This window comes from Phascolarctos cinereus, unplaced genomic scaffold (genome assembly GCF_003287225.1).
Source record: "Phascolarctos cinereus isolate Bilbo 61053 unplaced genomic scaffold, phaCin_HiC Scaffold_1;HRSCAF=81, whole genome shotgun sequence".
NCBI lineage: Eukaryota > Metazoa > Chordata > Mammalia > Diprotodontia > Phascolarctidae > Phascolarctos > Phascolarctos cinereus.
Window position 1 is genome coordinate 99,617,369 of NW_027555514.1, and position 25,061 is coordinate 99,642,429.

The 25,061-nt window shown below is 39.2% G+C and overlaps 2 pseudogenes; one reads left to right on the forward strand and one right to left on the reverse strand.

Annotated features, from left to right (window-relative positions):
* Positions 1–25,061, forward strand: part of LOC144455860 (olfactory receptor 2F1-like) — an 88,161-nt pseudogene that overhangs the window by 57,056 nt on the left and 6,044 nt on the right.
* Positions 10,357–11,258, reverse strand: LOC110216288 (taste receptor type 2 member 134-like; annotated as a pseudogene).

Consider the following 25,061-nt stretch of genomic DNA (forward strand, 5'->3'; position numbering starts at 1 on the left):
TGTCTCAATTTGGGTCCCCACACTTAGAACTAAGACTAGGAAATGAAGGAAATAAAAGCTAAGAAACATAGAAGCCTGTCTAGCATAATTGACTAGCTAGCATTGCTCTGCTTCTCTGTGGCCATAGGAACTGCTGAACTGGGCCAAACTCTGTCCTTAAGAGGCAGCTGGTAGCACAATACAGTGCTGGGTCTGCAGTCAGGAAGACCTGAATTCAAATCCAGCTGTATATACTTACTAGCTTTATAACCCTGGGCAAGTCATTTAACCTTTCTTTGCCTCAGTTTCCTCAACTGTAAAAATGGGGATAATAATAGTATTTGCTTTGCAGAGTTGTGATTATGAAATGAGATTATATTTGTAAAAGTGCTCATCAGAGAATATAGACTCAACTGGATAGTCAATGGTGTTTGTGACCCAAAAAGAGTCACGAACCATTGCTTTAACAGTTAATTTTAACTGCTTCTTGATGGAAGATTGTAAGAAACAGCCTTAGGTAATTTTCATGTTCCTGATCAGCTGCCACGGAGGGGTCAAAGGAATATACAGACAAAAAGGAGTTCAGAAACCACTTTTTTTGCCTTCTTTGGGTCCTAGTCCCCTATGGAGTCTGGTGAAGCATATGGACCTCTTCTCAAAATAATGTTTTAAATCAATAAAGTAAAATATGTAGAATTACAAAGGAAACCATTTATATTGGAATAGTTGTAAAAAAAAAAATACATGCTTTTTGAGTTCATAGACCTCAGGTTAAGTACCCCTGACCTATTCAAACCTATTCACTTCTTAAGAAAGAATGAGGCCTAGGAAAGTTAAGTGATTCATCCAAGGTCATATGGGTAATAGGCATCTGGGAAAGAATTTGAATTCAAGCCATTTGACTCCAAAACCAGTGTTCTTTTCTTTGCCTCTCCCTTTCATAGAATATAGAAAGGCAATTGGAGAAAGAAAGGGAAGATGCCTCTAAACTTTAAGAATCAATTGGGAAGTGCTGACAGAAGTAAGAAACATGAACCTAAATGCTGGGAAAATGAGAGAAATGGTTCTCATTAAAATGAAATTGTATTCCCAGAAATATACACCCATTTAGAATGCCCTTGTATAGCTTCTTCTGACCTCTCTGTGAGCACTTGTCTTGTGTAAATTCTCTTTAAAATAGTCTTTTAGGCAAACATATGTTTGCCATGCAAATAACATGGCCAGCCCATTGGAGTTGGAATCCATTATTAAAGGTTGGGGAGGAACTCTTTTAGAAATCAAATAGGAGGTAATATGGTACAATTGAAATGTTGATAGGCCTGAGTTCATATTCTGACTCTGTCTTGTGCTATCTATGTGTGATCTGATACATACTCTAAGGATGATGTATGGGAAAACAGGGATAAAATTTTCAGAAGACAAGAAAGCTTGAAGAGATTTCAATATACATTGGTGGAGGAAAGATCCATATTAGATCAAATCAACAAGTTTTTATTAAATGCTTACAATATGCCAAGCACTATGCTAAGCGTTGGGAATATAAATAAAAGCAGAAAGACAGAACATCCCCTCAAGGAGCTTATACTCTAGCTTATATTCTAACAGGGAAAAACAAATAAAAGGAAGCAGAAGGTGCAGTGGGATTATAGACGAAGTCCAGAAGAGTCAGGGGTACAATCTGGTAAGGAATGAAGATGTGGCTGGCCTGAGCCTCCTCCTTAAAAGACAAGTACTGGAAGGAACCAGCCAAGTGGCAATAGAGACCTCAGTGGCAGAAGGTATTTCCAATGTGAAGATTCTGGAATGGAGATGTTTCTTCAACATTTTACTGAAAGTCCTAAAGAATCAGGAGTGTAGACTAGAGACAATAAAAAAACATATCACTAAGACATCAGAGTACCAGTGCTTAGACCAATATTTTGCACTCAGTAGCCACGTAATTAATATGGGTTGATGAAATGAGAAAATGGGGGAAGAATCCAGTTGCTTGACTCCTTGACATCATGATGGAAAAAAGTGGTCTCTACTAACTCCACAGATAACACAGATAGAGAATAATATGAAGCATCATCATTTTCCATGTCACCCAAAACAGATTAGTTAATAAGATTACTCCCTTTTCAGATGTCTCCATATGCACATAAGGAAAACTGTGCTCTTTGTCTGCATATCTAGGTAAATGAGAGTACATGAAAAGAGGTGAGTGATTTAACTAACCCTTCATTTGGAGATGCAAATACTCCTTGGATAGAATTCCTGTAGCTCCCTTCTCCAATCCTTGTTAAGCTAGCTAGCATTTGCCTAATGCTTCCTGGAGCCGTGGGCAGTGCTCCAGAAAGTGGAGCACCAGAAAATGAAAAATATTTTATGTCTACTTCACATGGTCCCTTTTGTGGTTGTTCACATGGCCTGAGAGCAGAGTTAATGGCTTCTGTCATTCCTCAATACCTCCTTCTCATTAGAAGAAAGGTATTTCCTGGACATTAGAATTACAGAGTTTAGCCTTCTAGTCAAAGAAGGGAAATGTCTTGAGCAGTGTAGACTTAAAGGTTGCTTCTCAGGACTATGACATATCCTGAAAAGAGATACTTCCTGAGCAGTCTACCTCTTGAAGAGAGAAGATTATCCATGAGTCCCATCCCCAGATAGACAAGGCATAAAGAGGATAAAGCCAAGACATGGAGAGAACAAAAACTTCGGTTTAACTTGGACAATCCAAGTGGGTCTAATAGGAAAGGGATTATCTGCCCAAACCATGTTTCAGTTCCAGTGAAATAAAAGTCATGGAATAACAATACAACTTTGCAGAGGTCTGTATAGGACTCTCAGGAAGGGAGTCACTAAAATGTCAGGGTGTTATCCTGCTGGTAACCCCAAGTTCAGTTTACCTTGTAAGTAAATTCAAACCACAGAGTAGTGCTGAGTCAATCTACAGGACCCTGTGGAAAGTGGAACCCACTGGAGAATGAAGAGAATTGTGTATATTGTTGATGAGTCATTGAAACTCCCTTTGTGATTTCTACATTTGAATTCCTTTCAGTCTGCTGCATGTTCTGCATTTTCAGTAGAGTGAAATATAGGCAATCTCATATTCCAAACCACTTGTTACCTTGAGTAGTTACACAAGAGCCAGTTTTACCCACATTTATAGAAACCCTAGACATAAGCAATATGCAAAGTATCCTTGGAAGTTCCCCATAGTAAATTCTGTGTAAATGAAATAATAATTTTGGAGTATAGCTTCCAAAATCAATCTTGCTCTATTTAACCTAGAGTCAGGGACTTCTGGGAAAGAGTTTATGCTGTAATTATGCACTCCTGACTCCTGAGTGGCAAGGAGAGCCAATCTGAGCAAACTAAGCCTGGCTCACAAAGATCATATAAGATACAGTCAGCCTCTTGCCCTCCATTTTGACTGGGTAAAAGGGATGCTGCTGTCCCTTATTACCCCAATTCTACTCCACATTTGGTCCCATCTCTGATGTTCCTCATATCCCAAACTCTAGTACAGTCAATGTCATTGTCACTGTTCTGCTTTATTCAGCAAGCATTTATTAAGCATTTACTTTGAGCAACCTCCAATGCTGATTACTGAGGATGCAAAAAGAGACTGAACATAGACTCTGCTTCTCAGTCACCTTCATCAAGTATTTCTCTATGTATCCACTGTGGGGAGGGAATTACAGCAGGTCCAAAGGACTAAAAAGAGGCTTCCTATATATCCTCTTCCTTCAAAGAACCTACAATCACTTTACAGACAAGAACATAATAACTTATTAACAATATTTAACGTTATTAATTGTAATTAACAAAATACTAAATAATTAATTCATTTAATGTATAATTATTATTATATAATACTTAACAAAAATAATTGACAACATAAGACAAAACATTGTAAGGGGCAAGTAAATGTAGGCAATAAGTCCTACAGGAGTTTCTAGGAGGAAGCAGTTACTAAAAACTAGGGAAGTGAGGAAAGTTTTCATAGAGAAGACAGACTTAGAGCTTGTCCTTGAAGGAAATGTAAGACTTACATAAGTTGAAAGGAAAGAAAAGGGCATGGCAGGCAGAGGGAATAGCCGGAGGCACGCCACCATGTTCAAGGTACAAAGAGTAGGACGTTTTGACCATTATTTTAGGGAATAATTTGTGTGGAAGGAAAGATAAGGTTGAAGAAGTTGGGAGGCACCAAATTATGGAAGGCCTTGAATGCTTGAAATCTAAAGAGTTTAGATTTTATCCTATAGGAAATAGATAGCCATCAAAGGTTAACTGGCATGGAATGAAGAAGACTTTATCCCAGTATGCCAACATCCAGTGGGGCATTCTACCTCCTGAGAACAGAGTTCTTCCCCTTCATGCTCTCCATCCCACAAATCCCCTGAAAGTCCTCCGCTGTCCCATGCTTCTGGGGCCACCCCCAGGCTACTATTACAACTGTCCTATCACCATGGCTCACCTTTGCCCAGTCCCACTTTCCCTTCCAATGTCTACTAGGCTATGCCAGACCTTCTGGAAAACAGGCTTCCCCCTCTCCTTGCACAATTGCCTCTATGACTGGCCTGTGCTCTGCACAACTTCCTACCCTTTCTCTGAGACTGTTTTGCCCAGGGGGCAAGAGGTAGGAAGCCTAGTTATGGCCACTAGAGGGTATTAAGTTTTCGAGGCTATCTGACCTACAGATTGTAAGAGGATACTAGGAAAACAAGAACTCATTTTCAAATTTTGCGGTGTGCCTGGTAGGAATAAGAATCATAGCATAGGCTAGGGCTAATTCACAAAGTTATATAGTTATATTGTTATTGTCTTAATATAGCATATATATATATATATATAAAGTCCCTCTTTTGAGTCCTTTGGACCTGGTGTAATGCTCTCTCCAAAATGGACACTTAGAAAAATACTTGATGGTGATTGAGAAGCAGAGTCTATGTTCAGTGTCTTTGTGTCATATAGCAATTACTGGACTCTTTGTTCATTTCTTGCTCCTCCTTTTTCCTTTTGAGTAACAGGAAGACATAAAGTGGGTCTGCCCCATGGATATTCATGGTGACTAGTGGGACCGGTAATTGGAGAGGAAAAGAAGGACCTTCATGGACAGAAGGAAAGGACTCAAGAGGATTTTTCTTTTTCCATCTTCTTGTATTAGGGAAATGATATAGGAAGACCAGAGTATTCTTTGGAAACATATTCTAGCCTCGCCCAACAATGCAAACAATGGTCTGTGCTGTAGAATCATGGAAAAATTGGTAGGGAGTAATGTGGATACCCTTTGCTTGTAACTATATAGAGATTAGAGATACATATAAAGATGGACATGGAAATGGAGATAGATATGGATATGAATACAAATATAGATACACACATGGATACGGTATTGGTATAGATACCAATATTGGTATAGATTCAGGAACAGGTTTAGATATAGATACAGGTACAGGTATAGTCTAGGTATTGGAGGAGAGACAGAGGGAAGGAGGGAGGCAGAGAGGGACTGAGAGAGAGAAAGTTATCTTTGGAACAAATGACATTTCATTCTAAGATTTCAATCATTTTCCTTCTTAGCAATAATAATAATGATAATAATAACAATAATAAAAATAACAATAATGTAATACTATAAATTAGATGCTTTCAAGTGAATATTTGGACTCTAGGCAATGGGGGTTACAATATGTACATTCTCCAACTATCCTGGGTTGCAACTGTGAGCTAGGAGAGAATATACCTAGGGTCATTATGTTAGGGGATTGTCTCTGTCACAAGGTTGATAATCATGACCATCCTTAGCATTCTCAACAAAGTATTTACTACATACATAAGTTGCCATATAGGCAAAAGATAGCCTTGTCTTTCAGTTCCTTACAATCCCAGGGGAAGAGAAAATTTCCACACATGTGCAAGGCAAAAAAAGAAATCAAAAGCACAGTTCTTCTATTTCCTGGCCTTCTGCCCAGTGTGAGTCATTGGACTGCCCCTTACAAATTTATATTACCCTTCTTGAGTGCATCAGGGCTAATTCATTACAACAATAAGGATTGCCAACAGCACGGGTGGGGAACCTGTAGCCTGGAGGCCACATGTGGCCTACTGGGTCCTGAAGTGTGGCCCTTTGACTGAATCCAAACTTCACAGAACAAATCTCCTTAATAAAAAAATTTGTTCTGGAAAATATGGACTCAGTCAAAATGCCACACCCAAGGACCTAGAAGGCCATTCCTTGGTGGCCTAAAATGATAGCACTTTGAAAGATTTTATATATGTGTGTATGTAAACCAAAAGTTCCCAAAGTGGGCAATGCTACCCCTGGAGGGCACTGGAATGATCCAGAGGGGAGGTACTGGCCTAGGGTACAACTGGGGAGTGTTGAATAAAAATAAGGGGGCAGTGGAAGCATAAGGAAAGAAGAGAAGAGAAAAAAAAATTTTGAAAAACCATTCATACATGTTTCATCTGTTGTGTAACAGAGTTAAAGTCGTAGTGATTATATTATTTTCCCAATAAACACACAAAATGCAAGTTAATGCAAGATCAGTCAGTGGTCAAGTCCACCAACAGATCTTAATAAGGAAGTATTGGCAGGCCAGGATTTCATGCATGGTAAGGGAATCAAGCATACATTTGCAGGAATATATATGTGTAATGACTTGTTTACAATACGATTATATACAATATGGTTACATGATGCAAAACTGTATAATCAAAATTTCATGCAGGAAAAACCCACAAATTTACAAAAAATTATTTAATTTAAGATACATCATTTTAATAGAATATTTCATATTTTTGAAATGATGCAAATTTAAAAAAAAACTGTTAGAAGATTAAAGATTTCCAGGGAGGTACTGAGTAATTTTTTTTTTTTGTAAACTGGGCAGTAGGCCAAATAAGTTTGGGAACCTCTGGTATAAACTATGTATGTACATATCTGTTGTATATATACAGAAAATAACTACACAGAAATATCTCTCACTTAAAATACATTTCATTCATTTTTATCATCAGAGCTATTTTTATCTTCATCATATTCAGTGTTAAATAAAAGACAAATAATAGGCTACATTCTGCCAGCCAGATTTAGTGTGGCAGAACTGGATCTAAATCAATCAACAAGTATTTATTTATTAAGTAGCAGCTCTGGGCCAAACACTGTACTAAGTTCTGAACTGAGACCACTATGATAAACAGACATAGATAGAGATGAAAGACTATTTCCATGTTAAATAACCCAGGTGCATAGAATACACTTGTGCTTAGCTGAGCAGGGAGTTTCTCTTCAGCTGTCCAAGGACGATACCTGCTCTTGCATAAGCCCTCTCCTTCAAGCCTCTCAAGGGTCTTTCTTTCTACTTTTCACTTTATAGTTCTTGTCTCCTTTGTGTTATTCTTCTCGACTTCTTCCTCTTTTCCTCTGAGCCAGACCTACCATTAACTGAATAAGTGTGTTACTTTGAGCTAGGCACATTTCCCCTAGTGGTAATACCAAATGATGGCTGGGTTCCTCCAAGGTCTATGATTTTGGATTCCCTCACTCCATAAAGATAAACTTAGATTAACTCAGATAAACTCTTCTGGTAATAAACAGATTTTCAGAAAAGGAGGAAGGTGGGGGGAATGGAGAAAGGGACATTTCCTTTCTCTCTCCATCTCTTATTTGTCCAGACCTAAGGGAAATATTTTCCTCTTCTATAAGGCATCTTTGTTTCATGAAAGGTTTCCCATGAAAGGAAAGAGCCATCTTTCCATACTGACATATTACCAGTGTTGCTATACAGCAATGGAACCATCGTCTCTGAAGAGCTACAAATGAGTACAATGCAGTGGACAATGGAAAAGTACATGGTGAGTGTTAGCAAGCTTCAAAATAGAGTGAATGAGTAACTACAAAAAAGAGCAAGAGTAAAAGATGTTATCAAGAAATTGTATGTCAGGAAGAAAAGATAGGCTGGTCACCTATTTTGCAGACATGGCTCTAAAGCCAGTACCTTCTTGGTGCACGTTTGGTGTTGGGACTAAATGAGGTACTCTCAAGTCACTGGACATTTAATAAAGGAGGAGGCTTACCTTGCCCTAACAGAGCAAGTATATACAACATGGATATTAGCTTCTCTGGACAGAATCCTCTTCCTCCCCATCTGGAAACTTCATCTGGTCAGTAAGTCAAATGGTTATCACATGGTTGCAAGCATCCACCAATTCTGAGAGACTCCGATTTCAGTGGGCTGGGACCTTTTCAGGAAGCTATGTCAGAGAAGCTATGACTGATTAGGTTTCCAAGGGGAAGAGGGAAATCCTGGAAGCTGAGTCATTAAAATTCTGGTCCTATCATAATATAGCAAATGGTAAAGAAAACATATGAACAGGCAGTGTGCTCCATGGTATCTTCAAGATGTTGAGGGAAGGTGAAGAAGAAAGTCTTCCTTCCTAGCACTGGGCATACACCCTATAAAGAACTTAGAAGAGTACATTTACAAGATCACAGGAGATACATAGGCATCTATAAAATGTGACCTACAACACTGGAGGAAACTGACAAATGGATAAGATCAGAGAACTATTTGAGTATTTATAAGCCAAAAAGACATTATTATATTAAAGGAATAGTAACAGTTAAATTCAAACAGGTAACTACTCAGTAACTAATATGACACCAAGTTGGGCACCATAATCAGTGCCTTAGACTGTTTGGTAGTGAGGTCCATGCTACATCTGCTATCAAATGCTTTCCCCGTATGTCATATGAACTACCCAACAGCAGAGGGGACCCAGAGTCATCCCAGCTCTTTGGACATCTCTTAGGCCTATAGAGAGCCAACTACTGCCCTCCTCTGGACTCCATCCATTTGTGGGTGCTATCCCAGACTCACATTAGTTTATGATTTGTATGATTATGATTAGGTAGAAAGAGTATTGCTTTGTTTTTATCAGTGGGGGTGGGGTGAAGCAAGGAAAGTGCACCTGTGATTTCATTAGTATAAGGAAATCACAATGCTAATCAGTACCTGCTCAGCAACCTATAATCTTAAAGCACTGTCTTGGACCCTGAGAGCTAAAGTCAATTCTCTGAGTCACCCAGAAAGCATATGTCTTGGGTAAGACTTGAACTCAGGTCTTCCTGACAAAGAGGCTGGGTCCTTATCTGCTATGCCATTGTTCTAGGGGTCCAAAGAGAAAAACTTGTGACTTCAAGGAACTGACATTTTACTGGGAATAGAAGGTGTACTTCCAGCTGAGTTTTGAAAGGAATGAGAAAACAAAAAAAGTCAGGCCATGACTGAAAAAGCCTTTCAAGTATAATCATCTGAGGCAAATCCAATGAAAAGCATCTAGTGTCTGTCAATGGGGAAAGAGTTGTGGTCAGCTAAAGTCCATGATGCATTTCAGCTGGACTGTGAGAGGAAATTGATGGCCACTCTAGGTTTCTGAAGAGGGTAAAAGTGGAATAGCAAGAAATCTTGTACCTCTACCATTTAGAGGCTGACAAAATACTTTGCTCTTTGTACCTTCCTGAGGTAGGAAGAGAAAATATTATTATCTCCATTGTGTGTATGTGTATGTATGTGTGTGCATGTATGAATGTGTGTTTATGTGTGTGCATACGCATATACGTATTGTACATATTTATAAAGCATACATTGCATACACACACACAAACACACACACACACACAGATGCATTGCACATTTTTTTTCCTGGATGAAGAAAGCAAGGCTTAGAGAGCTAAGTGACTTGCCCATAGTCTCCCTTGCCAGTAATTGAGGTGTACCTGACTGTTCTTTGCAGGATAGTTCCAGAGGCCAGTAAAAAGGATTATACAACCATGTAGGCACAAGGAGTTTAGAGCACAAGATGGGGGCTATTCTTGTGGCTGTGGGTATGAGTATGAGAACAAAAGACAAGGAAAAGTAAAATCATGGTGAAATGAAGTAAATGTTAGACTTGGAATCAGGAAGAGCTGGGTTCAAATTCTGCCTCAGACACTTACCAGCTGTTTGGCCCCAGACAAGTCACTTGATCTCTCATGGCCTTAGTACCCCATCTGCAAAATTAGGAAGTCATCCTTCAAAATACCTTGCAATTAACTATGAAATGTTACAGAAGAAAAATTGACAGGGCTTATGGATAAATGGACTAGGTAGTAGGAGAAGAAAGAAAGGAAAAGATAAAAAGTCCACACCTAAGTGATTGTATTTGTATCCCCAGTGCTTATTACAATGTCAAAGTATCACAAGGACATAATAAAATATCTTTTTTTTTCCCTTCCTTCCTTCAAACCTTCTTTTCTTCTATCTTATGCGTCTATGTCGCAAATAGCAATATTGGTAATGCTCAATATTGATTACTGATATTGACCACTTCAGACTTGAATTCCCTTTATGCAGCCTCTGGGGCATGAAGCATCTTTTTCAGAGCCCTTCTCAGTTTTGAGCTGCTCAGGATCAGGAAGGCAGGATGGATGGAGATGCCAGCATAGGTCAATACCTCCCATACCCAAAACTGAGAGCTGCAAATTGAAGTAGGTTCTATGGTGGTGATAATCTGAGGCAGAACATATGATGTATAGAGGATGAGAAAGAAGAAAAGTGACTTCAGGGTTGTAATGTGGACCAGCATACTCTGATCCTGAGGACTGGCACTGTGCTGCTGCATGTTCCTCAAGTGTTGGCACAGAGAGGAAATGAGCAAGATGGTGGAGGCCAGGAAGAAGAGGAAAGGAATTAATGAAACCACTATTTGCAGAGGCTTGAAAAAATGTCTCTGATATGCATGTATCCTATTATCCAAAGTGGTCTTTTCTGAGTAATTCCCAGTAACTTGCAGGTGCAAAACAAGGTAGGCCTTTACAAAATATGAAATGAATATCAAAATGGATATCAGTAGGGACCACAACAATAGCCAGGGGACACATCGGGAAATTCTCCATTTCAGCCAGAAGAAGATTGGGTGAGTGAAGGAAGATATTTTCACACAATAGAAAACAGCAAGCCAGGTGGTCAACCAGAAAGTGGCTACGTTAGTAAAAATCCAGAAAATGCCAAAGTGTAGGTTGCTGTTACTTGAGGAGAAATATCTGTAGAAGTTACTAAGAACTGCTGTCCACTGTAGAAAGAAGCGGGAGATGCCCAGGCTGGCCAGGATCATGTCACCAGGAGGCAGGGTCCAACATCTCACCCACTCCCTCCCAGTACTATGATGATAAAACCATTTCCTAGGATTGCTGAAATAGACTCCAGGAGAAAGAAGATCATTAAGAAGACAATGAGTAGGCTGGGCATTCTTTGTCTACCAAGCTCCTGTAGAGACTCAGATGCTCCAGGACACCTTACCCAGATGTCTGTTAGCAGGCCAGACTCTCCAAGGATTTAACATCTTTCTTTGCTTTATGCAGGAGCCCAGATGGAGGAGAAAGCGGAGGAGTAGGAGGACACTGTATGTGCCTAATGTGGATTAAAAAAGAATCTAACCCTTTTTATGGATGCAAATCTGATATAGATACCTCACTGAACGCAGGCAGTCTCTATTTGTTTATGCTAGATTTGCCTGTCCCTAACCAGAGCCAGGGTCAAGGAAATATCTGGACATAGGCTACTGGTCCTGGCACCTTTCAAACCCTCCTCCCCCCACAAAAAATGCATATTTGTTCCCCTCCTATTCTGCTTCCCTCCCTTAAGTCTAGCTATAAGGCTTCCCAGATCTTCCCCCTTTCCTGTTCTTGTACTGATCCCCTTATCTAATGCCCTTCCCCCAACCCACTGCTAAACATCCTCCTATCAGGTAAACACTTAGTTGTCCATTCATGACCTGGATTCACACATCTATTTTGCTCCCTGTGCCTAGTGTATCAAGTCCCTCTTTGAAGGTGTCAAGTTGACATTGAACCACTTACTGCATCTTTTTGAGCTTCACCATTCAACCAGTTCTGAATCTGTCTAACTGAAAAATGATTCAACTCTATTTTTTTCCACAAAAATAGCATTAATTAACATCTTGTTATCAATTTCTTCCTGATCCCAGTCAGTAGCAAGGCAGTGGAGGGGTGTAAAACAAGAAACTTACAATGAAGGGAAAAGGAAAGAGATAGTATAGTTTTTCACTCAGAGAAAAAGTATCCCATGAGGTTAAGTGCAGGAGTAGGGAGGGCAGGTACTCTGAGAAGCTGGGGATAAGTAACTGTGAAGGTTCTGAGTAATTGAAAGGGAGAAGGGGAAGGTGGGGTGGCATGGAATGAAGGCACAGATTTCCCCTACTTCCTTTTACCCAGGGCCAACTCTGCCCTATAAGTAAAATGAGGAACAATGCAACACAATGGAAAGCATACTGGTTGTAAAATCAGAAGTGCTGGATTTGAATCCTGGCTCTGCCAATAACTACACTTCTCAACATCTCTGGGCCTCAGTTTTCTCACCTGTACAATGAGGGGGTTATACTCTCTGATATCTCAGGGCCCTTCCAAGTTTCAATCAATGGCTCTGTCCCATTAGGTTCCTATGATAATATTTCAAATCAACTAATTCAGGAATCGGGAGAAGGGACGGATGGGCCAGAGGAAGGCCTGGTATAACAGGAGTAGTGAGAGGACATCAAGAGAGCAAAGTGGAAGAGGGTCTGTCAGCACAAAGAGCCCACTTTATGTAAGCCAATGAAAGAGAGTTAAGGGAGAATCAAGGACAACTTTAAAAAGAACAGGGATAAAATGTAACTAAAGAGAAGACAAATGGGAGTCCTTGTGTCTCTACTCACCTAGGTAAGTCATGACAGCTGAGCCAGGTTCTAGGCACATTGTGGGTCAGTCTTCAGTCAAAATGACATCTCATAACATTACACACAAACCAGAGACTACATTCATTCAAAGCAAAGGACACTTCATTAGAGAGCATAGCAAAATAAAGGACAAGAGGTATTCTGCTATACATAGGGCTGCCATATCTCCACAGAGAAAAGGATGTGCAAGATGCATCATCAGCGTAACTCAGGTTTCTACTGCTGATGCTTGTTCCCCCACAGAGCAACCAACATCCTTTGGTGGTATCATCAGGGGTGCTGCTTCCTCCACACAGCTGAGGTTCATTATGAATCTATTATCAATTCCATCTGGATCCCTGCTAAGGGGTTCTGCTAAATGGTTGCCACTGAGCTGCCATCTTCTGGTCTTTAGCTTCTTCTCCCCAAGTCTTTAGTTCATAGCCTCAGAACTATTACAACTCATTTGTGACTAGACTCCCTAGTCAGCTACACCTAGCTAGCTAACAATAGAAGTCTTTAGGAATGTAAGCCAGTTTTTTTTTTATCAAGCTATTTCTTCTTCCCTGTCACTCCATAAACCTAGACTACTATCTCATTTGAGTTTAGAAATTTCCTTTCCTTCCAGGACCTTCCCAGTGATCCCCAAGTCACCTTGGGTTCTGCTGGATGCTCTGTTTCCCCTCCAGAGCCTAACCAGTTTTCAGTCCAGGATCTGTATAACCTCCCCACATTTACATCATGTCTTTCCTCCCAAGGCCTTCATAATGACCTCTATGAGGCCTAGATCAGTTCTGTGAGAAATAAATATTTCTCTCTTACATTTACTAACAAATTAGTGTATTAGTAATAAGGTTTTTCCCCTTTTCTAATTCTTCATCCAGAAAGCAAACAGTGTGGGAAATCTCTTAGAGATTTACCCAGTTCAAGATTTAATCAGACAATAGGAATAATTCTAAGTTTAAGTTAATGAGCCTGCTGATTGTGTTTGCTGAGACAGATACAGAGAAATGTTGATTCTCCCTTTTATCAAGATTGATAACACGGAAATTGATATCTCTTTGACCAAGATTTCAGTTACCTAAGTCACTCACCCAAGATAGCCTGCCTCCCATTTGATTAACCAATCAGGGTTAAGTAGGCATGCCTATGGAACATTTCCTCTTCAAAAGGCATATAAATTGTGACTCCACCACCATTACGGTCTTTGGTCTGAGAGAGACAGCCAAATCACCATCTTTTCAGTGATAAACTGCTGGTCTTATTAAAAAACAATATTCAATTGCCAAGAAACTATGTCTCACAAATCTTTAAATCTTCACAATTCAGGATCCTACTATCAACCTCTAGACTCTGCCTTTCCTCTAAGATCTTTCCAACAATCCCTCATCAGCTTAAGATCAAATTTTCAATCCTTAAGGCCTTCTTCAGGGCTCCAGGGATCATCCTTGCCTAGAAACATCTTTGAAAGCCATCTCCTGACTCCTGAGCAGACTCTATCAGGCCATACCTTTTCCTGGTCCCAACTGCCTCAGGGTCAATCTTGCAGGACCCAAATATCACCACTTCCCATGCTGCTGCATCTTGAGTGGGGGGACTTTGAATAGTCAGTCAAATCACTTGCCTCTCCATAGACTGCTTTACACCAATAGGCACTCTACCTGGAATTATTCCTCAACAACTGGCATAAACCAGACTCTTCATACTCTTATCCATATAGTTCTAAACATCAACAACTGATGTGCAAAACACATTCCCCATCCCCAATTACTTGCTCCTTTACTACTGTCCCTGTTATCTCTGTTCCCCAAGTGTTCCACTCCAGAGCTACCTGTCCCACCTACTGTGCTCTATGAAATGCCTGCTCTGTAATTAACAAATTGATTTTAACCTTAAACTTTTTCCTTTCTCACTCTTTCCTTCTTCTGGCTCTCACTAAGCCCTAGTTTCTACCTAGTTTCTATGCATCCCTGGCCACCCTTTCCAGTAGTGTTAGACTTTACTCATACTCTTCTCTTTGTCTTCTATTCACACGATACCAAATAAAGTTGGAAATAATCATGAAACCATGCTGACTTGGTCCACTACCAAATTATGATACATTATCTCAGTCAGGCCTTTGCTGCAGCTAGGCAATCCTTTTGCAACTCCTTAAAAATTTGCTATCCCATTCACTGCAATGGTGGTCCTAAATATTCTCATCCCTCTTTCTTTATGGCCTCTAAAGCATCCCACTAGCATTTCATTTGAGAACCTCACTCCATTATTCACAGAAAAAAAACTGAGGCTATTCACTGAGAGTTTCTTCTTATCTCCTCTCAGATCCCATCACTCAGTTGTCTTCCTTCACAATCTTTTCTACCCATCTCTCATAAAGAAGTAGTCCTTTTCCTTGCCAACGCCACCCCCTCAACATGTACCCTCAATCCTATCACCTCTTATCTTCTCAAGCAGATTGCCTCTCTATCATCTCTCCCTCTCTCATTTTCAATCTCTCTTCCCATCTCCTAGCTCCTTCCCTACTACCTACAAACATGCCCATGTACCACCCACATTTTTCTCACACTTAATTGGCCCATCCCTGCTAGCTACTATGCTAGATCTCTCTTTCCTTTCTTGGCTAAACTCTTTAAGAAAGTCATCTGTCCTTGGTGCTTCCACATCCTCTACTCTTACTCCATTCAAAATCCCCTGCAATCTGACTTCTGATCTCATCATTTATCTGAAACTGCTCTCTCCAAAGTTACCAATGATCTCTTAATTGCCAAATCTAATAGCCTTTTCTTCAGCCTTATCCATCTTGAACTCTCTGAAATTGTTAATTGCGTCTGCTCGCAGATATTTTCTGCTCTCTAGATTTTTGTGATACTATTATCTCCTGGTTCTTCTCCTGCCTGTAGTAAAACTCCTTCTCAATCTTCTTTGCTAGATCTCCATCTAAATCCCACCTATCAACCTAGTGTGGTCCCCAAGGCTCTATCCTCAACCCTCTTTTCATCTCCATCTATACTTTATCCTTTGATAATCTCAACAACTTACATAGGCTGAATTATGAGCTCTATGCAGAATCTTCTTAAATCTATATACATACAGCCACAACTTTTTTTTTTCCCCGTGCTCCAATAAAACATCACCAACTGCCTTTTGGATGTCTCAAAAGGGATATCTTTTAGGCATCTTAAACTCAAGATGTTCCAAACAGAACCCAGTCCTCTTCTCAACTTTCCTCTTACTCTGGAGAGGACCACCATTCTCCAAATCATGCAGGCTCAAAACCTTGCTATCATTCTCATCTCTTCACCCCACATCATGCACTCCTCAACACACACTCACCCCACACATCGAGCATGTTGTCAATTTTGTCATTTCTACCTTCATATCTCTTGTCTATGATCTGTTCAATACACTGAGCCCACCACTCTTGTTCAGGCTCTCATCACCTCAGGATGAGACAATATAGCAATTGCCTTCTGGCTGGTCTCTCTGCCTCAGGTTTCTCCCTAGTCCATTCCATTGATTTCCCTAAAGTGAAGGTCTCACCACATCACCCCACTACTTAATATACTCCAGTGGTTATTTGATACTCACTTGAAAAAATATGAGATACTCTGTTCAGCATCAAGCCCATCATAACCTAGTTCTTCCTAAGTTTCTTGTACTTCATTTTTTTCCATATTCTATAATCCTATTACTCTGACACATCTGATGTTCCTCACAAACAACACACCATCTCCTGCCCTGTGTCTTTCCAATAGCTTACTTGATATGCTCTCCTACTTACCACCACTTCCTGACTTCCTTTAAGACTCAGCCCAAATCTCACCCTCTGCAAAAGGCCTTTCTTTGTGTTTCCATACACACAGACTGCCCCGCCTGGTAAAACTACCTTCCCTTTATACTGCATGTAACTTGTATGTATATAGTTATTTACACATCGTCTTCTTCATTAGAATGTGAGCCCCTTGAGAACAGGGACCATGTTTTTACCTTACTTTGCATCCTCAGTGCTAAATGACTGACTAGCTCCTTTCCACTGCCATCATACCAAACTTGTCCCATATAAATTTCACTCCTAAGAGATAAATTGAAAAGGCTGAGTGAGTCTAATCACCTTTGTCCTATCAAGTAGTCAGTAACAAAATCACTACTATCCCTATGTGGAGAGAAAAAGAAAGAGAAGAAGGGAAAAAAGGAAGAGAGAAAGGAAGAAAAAGAAAGAAAGAAGGGAAAAAAGGAAGGAAGGAAAAAAGAAAAGCAGAGAGGGAGGAAGAAAGAGAGGGAGAAAGGGAGGGAGGGAAAAAGGAAGAGAGGAAAAGAGGGAGAGAAAGAGAGAGAGAGAAGGAAAGAAGGAAAGAAGGAAGGAAGGAAGGAAGGAAGGAAGGAAGGAAGGAAGGAAGGAAGGAAGGAAGGAAGGAAGGAAGGAAGGAAGGAAGGAAAGGAGAGGAGACAATCCCTACTCCCAATACGTGGTCAGGGTTTAGATACCAGTTGGTTTCCACAGTGAAGATTTTTCTTTTTTTAATAACTGACATTTACATAGAATTTTACATAGATCATCTCAATGGACTTTCAGAAGAACATTGTAAGGAAATTACTATGGCTATCATTATCCTCATTGTACACATGAGGAAACTGAAGCTCAAAGGCATTAAGTGACTCATTTATGGTCACTCCACACCAAATCTCCTCTAATGTCAGCTCTTGCCAAAAACTATGGTTCTAACTAGCTTCATCCCAATGATCCTTGCTGTCTCTGGTTATTCCTCTTTGTAACATATCTATGTTCTCTTTAGTATTACTGGGCTTATAGGCAATAAAAGACTATGCAAATCTGATCTATTACTTTCAGAAGCCCGTGAGCTGCAGACAATGAGCCACGGTAATATAATAATGTCCCAGGTGGTGAGCATCCTATGCAAATTGTTGGATATGAGCACTGAGAAAATGCTGTAGATAGGACTCAGTGAAATTGTGAAATCAAATTTGGGTATTATATACTATAACTGCTGGGACTTAACATTATTTTAATATCACTCCCCAGACACCAATCAGCTCTACCAACTTCTTCCTGTACTGATAACAACAACAATAACAACAACAACAGTAGCTAGAATTTGTATAGAGTTTTTAGATTTGCAATATATTTCATAAATATTATCTTATTTTACACAACAAACTTGAGAAGTATCATATTTCAGTGCATAATCATCACCACTGCATAATCCTTGCACCCTGTTTTCTTCAGTCCAAAAATTGGTTTATCACATTACAACATGTAATTGTCACATGGTATAATTCTGTTCATCACACTGCTTAAAAGGTAAACAGAGCAGCAATGTATTCACCAGTGGCATATGGATACGCATTTATCTCTTGCCCATGGTAAGCCATGAACCTAAAATTCTCAGTGCCTGCATATTGTCAGTATATTTCTGAAAGCTAACTTAAGTGGATTGTTTAGAGCACTGCAGGACTAAGCATATTGTCACTCACACGAATGAAGAACCATAGGCACAAGGGGAGTGGATGGGCAGGCAAAGCTGCCATGAGTAAGTCATGTGATATGGCAAGACTTTCATCTTTGCAATTTAAATTTAAAGTATTCTGTGCATCCTGATGTTGCACCAAAGACATTTTAGCAATAAATGATTTTTAAGTAATATTTGCATAATATTTAAAGTTTCAGATAGTGGTCACATCCCACTTTTTGCAAAAAAATGGCATGAAATCTGGGACGATTTTTATGCGGTGAAATATGGTAGGTGCTATTGTTGTCCTGTTTTATAGAGGAAGAAACTGAAGCAGACAGAGGTTAAATTACTTGCCCAAGTCACATAGCTGGTAAAAGTCTGAAGTTGAATTTTTTTTATTTTATTTTTAATTTTTGGCATAAAACAAGCATTTCCATGACATAGTCCAATAAAATGATGGTTGTACATGAAAGTATAAATCTACTATGCAAAACTTGACATTCCTTCCAAATATATGATAAAATTATCAGGTAAATTTCTTTTTTTCTTCCCTCCCCCCACCCCTAGCCTAGAGATGGCTACAAATAGGTGTGTGTGTGTGTGTGTGTGTGTGTGTGTGTGTGTGTGTGTATAAAATTATTCTATATGTACTTCTACTTATCAGTTCTTTCTCTGGATGCAGATACATCTTTCTTCATATATCTTTTATACTTAATTTGGGTATTTATAATACTCAAAATAACTTATTCACTAAAATTCCTTCTTAAAAAAATATTGTTATTGTATACAGCATTCTCTTGTTTCTGCTCATTTCACTATTATTGTGTGCAAGTCTTTTCATGATTTTCTAAAATCATCGAACTCATAGTTTCTTATACCACAGTAGTATTCCCTTACATTCATATACCACAACATCTTCAGCCATTCCCCAATTGATGGGCATCCCCTCAATTTCCAATTCTTTGCCACCACAAAAAGAGCTGCTATAAATATTTTTGTACATGTGGGTCCTTTTCCCATTTGTATGATCTCTTTGGGATATAACCCTAGAATTGCTATTGCTGTGTTTAAGGGTGTGCACATTTTTATAGCCCTTTGGGCATAGTTCCAAAATGCTCTCCAATACTGTCAGATCATTTCACAACTCCACCAAGTCATTAGTGTTCTGATTTTCCCACATCTTCTCCAACATTTATCATTCTCTTGTTTTCTCACGTTGGCCAATCTGATATGTGTGATGTGGTACCTCAGAGTTGTTTTGATTTGCATTTCTCTAATCAATATTGATTTAGAGCATTTTTTCATATGACTATAGATGGCTTTAATTTCTTCGTCCAACAACTGCCTGTTCATATCATTTGACCATTTATCAATTGGGGAATGACTTGTATTTTTATAAATTTTACTTAATTCTCCATATATTTTAGAAATGAGGCCCTTATCAGAGAGACTGGCTGTAAAAATTCTTTCCCAATTTTCTACCTGCCTTCTAATCTTAGTTGCATTGGCTTTGTTCATGCAAAAACTTTTCAATTTAATGTAATCAAAGTTATCCATTTTGCTTTTCATAATGTTCTCTATCTCCTGTTTGGTCATGAATTATTCTATTTTCCATAAATCTGATAGGTAAACTATTCCTTGCTCTCCCAGGTTGCTTACAGGAGGAGCCTTTCTCTCTAAATCATGAACCCATTTTAACTTTATTTTGGTATATGGTGTGAGATTTTGATCAATGCCTAGTTTCTGCCATACTCTTTTCTGTTTTCCCAGCAGTTTTTTTCAAAGAGTGGGTTCTTATCTCAGAAGCTGGAGTCTTTGGGTTTATCAAATAGTAGTTTACTATAGTCATTGACTACTGTGTCTTGTACACTTACCCTATTCCACTGATCCATCACTCTATTTCTTAGCCAGTACCAAGCAGTTTTGATGATTGCTGATTTATAATACAATTTAACATCTGGAATGTCTAGGCTGCCTTCCCCTGCATTTCTTTTCATTAGTTCCCTTGATTATTCTGGACCTTTTGTTATTCCAAATGAATTTTGTTATTATTTTTTCTAACTCTATAAAATAATTTTTTGGTAGTTTGATTGGTATGGCACTGAATAAGTAAATTAGCTTAGGTAGAATTGTCATTTTTTATCATATTAGCTCAGCCTACCCATGGGCACCTGATGTTTTTCCAATTATTTAGATCTGACTTTATTTGTGTTAAAAGTGTTTTGTAATTGTGTTCATATAGTTCCTGGGTTTGTTTAGGGAGGTAGACTCAGAAAACCACCAGGTGCCTCAGCATTCTCCAGAAGCCAAGTCTCCCAGTGCCTCAACAAAAATAAGGGAAGCAGCACTGCAAAGGGCCCCAGGCAGATAAACACCTGGCAAAATCCATCTGAAAGGAGCTGAAGAAAGCAAAAGGAAAGGAAAAGCAGGAAACTTAGAGTTGCCCTAGAGTTCCAGCCTTGTTGACTCCAGCCCAACACCAGGTAGACTTCCAGAAACCTACAGCCTCCAATTGCCAACATCAGGGGCCCCAGCACACAAAGCCAGTGACCAAAACTTAGGCATCCAACACAAGAAGCTTGGGTCAGTGCCCTCTGCTCCCCAACAGGAGAGCTCAATCTCTTTAAAAGCAAACACCATGACCAATAAGTAACTTTAAGGGAGAAAGCCTTAAGAAGTTACCCCATCCCACCCCCACAAAAGACACACACACACACACACACACACCCCAAGTGTGCTTTACTAGAATTCTAGAAATTTGATTACTAATTCATTTATCAGTTGTAAGTGATAATGAATGCTTTGCTTTAAAAATTACAGTACTTTATAGTAAGAAAAAATAACGTAGACCCAAAGGATAGAAATTGTAAATTGATTCAACAGGAAAAGTGCTTTACAAATCATATTTTATGATCACAACAACTTTGGGAAGAAGGTGCTATTATTATCCCATTTTATGGAGGAAAAACTGAGGCAGGCAGAGGTCAAGTGCCTTGCCCAGGGTCTCACTGCTAGTAAATGTCTGAGGCTGAATTTAAAATCAGGTCTTTCTGACTCCAGGTACAGTGCACTGTCCCCTTAGGAAGCTTGCTAAAGCTACTAATCACCAGCTACATGTAAACTGCTATGGGAGCAATGGAGGATGCAAATACAAAAGCAACACAGTAAGCCAGCAAGTCCCACCTCAGCAAACCTGTGGGAGATCCTGAGCCCCACTGTGGTAAAGCAGGCAAAGGCTAACACCAAGAACCCTCAAGTGACTTACCAAATAGGCATCTTCCAGAGGCCAGACTTCCACATGCTCCAGTGTAGGCCCAGAAAAAAATGCAGAAACATCTCACTGGACCCCATGTGCCAGACACTACCACTAGGACCCCAGGTCAGCACCAGGTAAGCTACCAGACCCCTATAGACTCCAGCAGCACCAACACCCCCTCACTTCTCCCCCTCAGCACAGCACCAGACAAAAGGGCCTCAGGGTAACATCTCCAGGTAACCAGCCAGGGCCTGCAGCCACTAACATGAGCCCCTTCCATCCCAGCTGACAGCTCACATTGTAAAAAAAAGAAAAAAGGGAAAAAAAGAAAAAGGCCAAAACAAAAAGATGAGGAAAACATAAAAAACAAAAAAAAAAATAATAATCTGACCATAGAAAGTTATTATGGTGACAGGGAAGACAAAGACACAAACTCAGAAGAGGACAACAATGTCCAAACACCTATAGGCGAAACCCCAAACTTAAAAGGGAAATAGTCTCAAGCCCAGCAAAAACTCATAGAAGAGCTCAAAAAGAAGTTTAAAAATCATATAAAAGACATAGATGAAAAAATGTGAATATGAATGAGAGTGATGTAAGAAAACTATGATATGATATGATTTTTAAAAATAAAACTATTTAGAAATAACTAAAAAGAGTAATTACCTTATACAAATGATGTGTATGGGGGAACCCACACAGGAACTAAAATTAGAGGGGAAGGAGATCTGTTAGTTCTGAATACCTACTGGGTTTTTTTTTTGTTTGTTTTGTTTTGTTTTGTTTTGTTTTGGTGAGGGCAATTAGGGTTAAGTGACTTGCCTAGAGTCACATAGCTAATGCATGTTATGTGTCTGAGGTCAAATTTCAACTCAGGTTCTCCTGACTCCAGGGCCTGTGCTCTCTCCAATATACCACCTAGCTGCCCCTGAAAACCTACTTTCAAAGTAAAAAGTGCACAGCAGAGAAAAAGGAAAATTTACAAGGAAACAAAAAAAAGATGGACAGTTCTCAACACAACTCATTGCATTTATTATATAGGCCTTCTTGAAATGAAAATTCATTGCTATATATTTTGAATCTTCTCTCACATTTGGCTGTCCACATGGCAATGCTTTTGTTTACTTATTTTGTAATAAAGTTTAAAGTTTTTAAAATTACATAAAGAAGGAAAAAAGGTTAAAAAAAGAGATGATCTGTTCTTCTTTCCCAATTGTGATTAATACAGAAATATTTTTATGTGATAGCACATTTATAAATTATGTCAAACTGCCTACCATTTTCAGAGGAGGGGAGGGAAAGAGAAAGAAAAATTTGGAGCTTCAAAATCTTGTAAAAATGAATGCTAAAAATTTTCTTGACCTGTAACTGTGGAAAAAATAAAATATTATTTAAAAAAATAAATTTTAAAAAAAGGAACACAGTCCATACCCTTAAAGAGTTTATATTCTTCTGTGGAAGGGAGGAGAGAAAGAGGGGAAGGACAGACAGATGGAGAAAGAGAGAGACAGAGAAAGAGACAGAAAGGGATAAAGACAAAAAAAGAGACAGAAAGAGCAACATAGAGAGAGAAAGAAAGACAGAGAGGAGGATCTGAAAAGTTCTTGTGTAAAATGGAACACCTGAGATGTGCATTGAAAGAAGAAAAGGATTTCGAGAGACAGACATGATAGAGAGAAAAGTGCATTGAGGGACTCCATAAGGAAGGCCTAGGAGGCACAGGATGAATTGGTGTGTACAGGAGATGATTAGTAGGCCAGATTAACTGCTTGTGCATGAAAGGAAGAGTAAAAGATGAACTGGGAAAGATAGGTGGAATCCAGATTGCAAAGAGCCTTAAAATTGCCAGACTAAGTTATTTTATATTTTTTCCTGAATCAAACAAGGAGCTATTAAAGATTTTTTTTTAAATCAGGATTACAAATGCAATGGAAAGGATACTGGATTTGGAACCAAACTCCAAGCCCTTGTCATGTATTAGCTGCCTGACCTTCAGCAGATGATAGGAGGATCATAGATGTGGAGCAAATAAGGACCTCAGAGGCCATCTGGTCCAACCCCTTCATTTTTAAGGGGATACGAGACCTCACTGTGACAATTCTTCCTTTCATGCCTCCTTTGAATAAGATAATCACTCCATTTTACCTCTCCCTACCCAATTTTACTTTTTAGGATCATCATGTTATACTCAACTCAACTCCTAGCCTTCATTCATGTATGCTTTTTCAAATTACCAAGGTAACGATGATATTCTTAAATTACCAATAACATTTTCTCATATAAGAAGCAAACAGTTTGAGCTTAATAAAGCCCTTATAATTGGTCTTTAAGGTTTGCCTTATGTTTCTCCTGATTCTTATAGGTCAGATTTTTCTGTTCAGTTCTGGTCTTTCCTCATGAATTCTGAAAGTCCTTTTTTCAGGCAGGATTATACTCAGCTTTGCTAGGCAAATTATTCTTGGTTGCAAATCAGCTCCTTTGCTCTAAAGAATATAATGTTCCATGTCCTTTGCTCTTTCAATATAGAAGCTGCTATACCTTGTCTTATCCTGATAGTAGCTCCACAGTATTTAAATTGTTCTTTTTTCTAATTGCTTATGGTATTTTCTCCTTGACCTGAAAGCTTCAAATTTTCCTGTGCTATAGTGCTTCCTAGTGTTTTCTATAGCTTCTTAGTGAATGGGATGTCCCAGTGAAGACTCCTCAGTGTAATTAAGGTTTGGGGATAAGGCTGAGTGGGATGAGGGGTCTCGTGAAAACTTCTTAGAAGAATAAATGGAAATTGTATTATGACACAAGGTAGGCATAGCAGTCTGACAGGCCTAAGTTTTAGTTTACTAGAAATCACCTGAGTTACAGGAGTCTAGCTCCAAGTACCCCACCCCTTTTCTGTGCCATTGTTATTTCAGCAGTGAAAGTTTGCCAAACCTGACACTCCTGAAGAAGCCCCCCGCCCCCGTATTTTGTTGATGCACCTGTTGCTGTATTTCGGTCATGGTGACCTGGCTATACAGTACAGTGTCTAGCTGGACTGCGCTTCTTTAATTGCTTTTCTGGTAATATTTCAACAAACTAAGGACTAAATATGGATATCTGTAACTTGTAACTAAGATATGCATACTGTTTGCTGTTGTTTGTTCCTATGGTATAGTTTCATGTTGAGATTGGGAGCCAAAACATTGGCCAGTTGGTGGGAGGGGGGAATTTGCCCATTAGGGTATATAATCAGGTCCTTTGCTTCTGTCTGTGTCTCCTTTCATCAGAGTATTCTGGTGGAGGGACACCCAAATCTCAAGGTTTGAAATAATAATAATAATAATAATAATAATAAAATTAACTTGCTGTTTCTCCTTGGATACCTCTGTGTGTTCTTTAATTTGAGTGGCATCCCACACACTGGCTATAATCTTCCTGTGAGTTTTCAGGTTGGGATGTCTTTCAGGTGGTGATAGGTGGATTTTTTCTATTTTACTTCTAGTTCTAAAACTTCAGGGAAATTTTGATCAATAATCTGTTGAATTATAGTGTCTAGACTGTTTTTGATCATAACTTTTAGGTAGTCCAAGAGTTTTTTTCCCCAACAGTTCTTATATAGTTCTTTCTTCAATCTG